The sequence below is a fragment of the Sminthopsis crassicaudata genome, chromosome 1, assembly GCF_048593235.1.
Source record: "Sminthopsis crassicaudata isolate SCR6 chromosome 1, ASM4859323v1, whole genome shotgun sequence".
Lineage (NCBI taxonomy): Eukaryota > Metazoa > Chordata > Mammalia > Dasyuromorphia > Dasyuridae > Sminthopsis > Sminthopsis crassicaudata.
Window position 1 is genome coordinate 69044395 of NC_133617.1, and position 4472 is coordinate 69048866.

The window sequence follows — 4472 nt, forward strand, 5'->3', positions numbered from 1 at the left end:
CTATGATCCCCATAAGGTCTCTCTTCTCCAAGTTAATTATGCCCCAGTCCTTTAACTAATCACTTGTCAATCTCTAGGTTCATTCCTTCCCTTCCTCTGGGTATGCCCAGCTTGTCACAATATTCTTCCCCAAATTTAGGATCCAGATTGAATATAATATCACAGTTATGATCTGATTTGGACATATTACAGTAAGACTATCATTTTGTAAACCAAGAAATTTTTCTTAATGCATTCTAAGAATGTATTAGTTTTGTTGGCTTCCATATTATGCCCCTTAACCACATTCTACTTAGAATCTAATTAAAAGACCCAGATATTTTTCACTTGACCAGTTATCTATCCACACAACTCCTTGATTTTATATTTGTACAATTAAAAGGGACTTTTCAATTCTAATAAATTTTATTTTATTAGATTATTGCCCATGAGTATAGCAGCTTGCATCTCAATCACTCTATATTTTTCCTTTCTTTTTCAACCAATTTACTTGGGGAGGGAGGAAATCTATGCTTATTACTTCAATTTCCTTTCTTTTCATTCATTTCTTAATCCTTTCCTTTCTGACTTCTTGAACTTATCACTCTACTAAGAATTCTTCCTCCAAAATTACCAACAATTTTCTAATTCCCTCAAATTTGATGGCTTCAGCAGCAAGAATACACACTTTCTGGAATTCATATTATTAGGTTGCTTCAATGGGTATGAAGTAGGATTGTGGAAACTGTCTTATTAAACTGCTTGCATTAGTGTAGCTCCTTTCATCCCCAGATACACAGTATAGATTTCTTCCTAAATGATTAGTTTGCTACCTTTTATTCTCTTCTTACTTTCCTGAGCCATATAATACTAAAACCCAGACCTCAGAAGATTAAATCCAAATTTCCAGCTTCTGTTGCTAACTCTCAAAACTATATCCCTCATGTATACATATATTGTATTTAATTTATACTTTAACATATGTAACATGTATTGGTTAACCTGCCATCTTGGGGAGGGGGGCGGAGGGAAGGAGGGGAAAATTGTCAGTGCTGTAAAATTACCCATGCATATATCTTGTAAATAAAAACCTATTAAAAAAAAAAACTATATCCCTCACCCATGTCCTGTCCCATCTATTCTCACCCACTATATCATGTCCTCTGAAAATAGTGCTCTATAATTTTTTAAACTTCTCTTCATTTTAGACTTCTTTCTCTCATGTTCCCTTCATCTTCTGGCTCTCACAAAAAATTTGCTTCTTCCTGTGAAACAGATCACTTCAGGTGATTAATACAACTTGCACCTTCTTTTAGGACTCAAAACTCACTGGTCCTAGAAATGAAATTGGAATACTCCTTACTCTCTATTGCCACTTTCAGATTCTCCCTCTACCACTCTGAGATTCACTTTATCCAAATTTATCATCCAATCCAAATTCTAGGGCTATTATCTAGTGACCCTCAGGACATTCTTCCTTCTTCTTCAATGAGTTCAGTGCCTGGTTCACAGCATCTCTCTTCATAACTCTTTACTTCACTCTATAAAACTTCATTCTATGGGTTGATATCCTCTTTAATATTCTACCTTCCCATTTCCTCATTCTATCCTATCCATGACCTTCCTATTCTTCCACTATACCCTGTTATGAATTTGTAGGCTTTCCCATGAGTTTAGATAACTACACATTGGGGATTTTCAAGAAAAATTTCTGCTTAGGAACATGCTAAATTAGATTTCACACTCTTGATTTCCCCATTACCCATAAATGTTCCATTTCCACATTTGTGAACTTGAAATTCCTTTTATTCAGATCACAACTCATTTCTCTCCAAACTTATTATTCATCCTCATGGTGAGTTGCAATCTCTTTACTCCTGAATAGTTTGCTCAGTCATCACTGTGCTCTTGTTATACTCTCTTCCCTTCAAAATATGGATGTTTCTGAATTAGATCCACTTTATACTGTTCCACCACTCTTGCATCTTTTGTCTTGTTACTGCTCATGCATGGCTTAACCTCAATCCAGAATTATTTCTATTATCTGCCTCCTCTGCTTATCCTCACCTGCTACAGGAAGTCTTAATTTGTTAAGTAGATTCAGTACAAATTTATCTTATCTAATCTCTATTGGAGCTTCACTGAAGCAAGGCAATCAATCAATCATTTTACTTCTCCCTAAGTGATTCTTTGTTATGTTTTCCACAATGACTAGTCCAAAGCTTTTTGCTCTTCAAGACTCTCACAGTATTCCTTAACACAAGCCCTTCTTCTGAATCTTTCATATCATCTTTTAATCACATGAAACTGAGATTTTTGCCAAAACTCCTTCTCTTTCCCTTTGTACCCATTTTACATCCCCCCTTTCTTATCTCATAATTCCATGAAATCATTCCCCACCTTTTACTTCTTTTAATCTACTTTCTCCTAAAGAGTCTCTGAGGGAATCAAAGAGAAGAACTTCTCCTTATTTTATGCTAAGGGTCTTTGTTCTTCAATAATTTCAGTTGTGTCTTACTTTTTATAATCGCATATGGGGCTTTCTTGGCAAATATGCTGAAGTGATTTGCTATTTCTTTCTCCAGGTCATTTTACAAATGAGGAAACCGTTAAATGACTTGCTCAGAGTGACAGTTAGTAAGCATCTTAGGTCACATTTGAACTAGGTCCTCCTAATTCCAGCCCAGCAGATTGGTAAACCAGATCTACAGGAACTTATATAAATTGCACAAAGGTGAGTAATGTGTAAGCTTAGCCCCAGGGGGAACTTAGGAGAAATTTGGGGAAATTTTACAAATATTTCAATTCCTTATGAGTATAATCAGGGTAATGTGTATTACCTCTTAGAGTTCTTTTCTTTATTACTTCCTGGGTGATCTGTGTTAGGATTCTTAAAGATGTTATGGGCCAGAACTTGAGACAAGGTAATCTTCTTGGTTCAACCCTTTAAAAGAGTTTCTACCTTTAAAGGACTTTTCACCTTTAAAAGAAGTTTCCACCTTTAAGGAGTTTCCACCTTTAAAGGAGTTTCCACCTTTTGGTTCTGCAAGGAATTCCCATAAACCCATGGAGTACCCACAAGCCCATTCTCTGAGAGGACATAAGGAGCCAGGATTCAGGAAGGAGGGGTGTTTTGAGATTATACTGTGGGGCTGGCTGGGGACACTTGGACAAGAGCAGATTCATAAGTCTAAAAGAAAAGCCTGTTCATGGACTTCCTGGAGATTCACAACTAGGATTGACTTCTGGGAAAACCACAATACCACATTGGAGGCAGAATCTGATTCATTCCCACGTCTACCTTCATTCTGGCTAGAAGCTTTGGATTCAGAGGGAGCTAGAGACTGAAGGTGGCTGGAGACATTCTGACAGGAAAAGATTCAAGACTTTGAAGGACACAATATAGGATCTGGACTTTAATTCCTGGCTGCATTTTGGGGATTACTGGTACTGGAACTAAAACTAAGGCTGCTTCTCCAGAAGCTACCCCAAGAAACCTGCCCCCCAAGAGAACGATTACATTTTGGAGAAACAGAACATCACATTTTGGTGCCCAATGTGGGGCAAGGACTTTTGCTTATCCTGACTCTGGTTGATTCTGAGCCCTTCACGGAGCTAATCCAGACTTTACATTTTTGGGCCTGAACAGGGACCCCTGGGGGACGGTGCTATCGAGAACCCAGAGCTGGAGGCCATCAAATCCCAAATAAGGGAGATGGAGGAAGAGGCCTAGAAATTGAAGGAGCTTCAGAAGGAGGTGAAGAAACAGATGAACATGAGCCCACCCCCAGGCAATGCTGGCCCAGTGATCATGTCCATTGAGGAGAAGATGGAGGCTGATGCTTGATCCATCTATGTGGGCAATGTGGACTATGGTGCAACAGCAGAAGAGCTGGAGGCACACTTCCATGGTTGTGGTTCAGTTAATTGAGTTACTATCCTTTGTGACAAATTCAGTGGCCATCCTAAGGAGTTTACATACATAGAATTTTCAGATAAAGATTCAGTGAGGACGTCGATGGCCTTGGATGATTCTCTTTTCAGAGGATGATAGATCAAAGTGATACCAAAATGGACCAATCTGCCAGGGATCAGCACCACAGATCGGGGTTTTCCACATGCTCGATATTGTGCCAGGGCTACTAACTACAGTAGTTCACGCTCTCGATTCTATAGTGGCTTCAACAGCAGACTCCAGGGCCAAGTCTACAGGGGCCAAGCTAGAGCAACATCTTGGTATTCCCCTTACTAAAAACAAAACAAAACAAAACACACACACACACACACACAGATGGGTGGCAACAAGCACCTGGAAAGGAGAAAAACCTTAAAACAAAGGAGAAGATCTAAGAAACATCTGACACCGAAAGCATAGCTGATAAGGAGACTGTTAAAGAACTTTAAAACCATCAGGATTCATTGGATTCCCTAACACAAGATGAGACTATTGTAGGACTTTAAAACTTGCAAAAATTATTGGATTCCTGGCACAT

The 4472-nt window shown here is 38.7% G+C and overlaps 1 pseudogene; it reads left to right on the forward strand.

The window, feature by feature from the left end:
• Positions 1-3488: 3488 nt before the first annotated feature.
• On the forward strand, positions 3489-4231 carry LOC141552246 (polyadenylate-binding protein 2 pseudogene; annotated as a pseudogene).
• Positions 4232-4472: the final 241 nt, after the last annotated feature.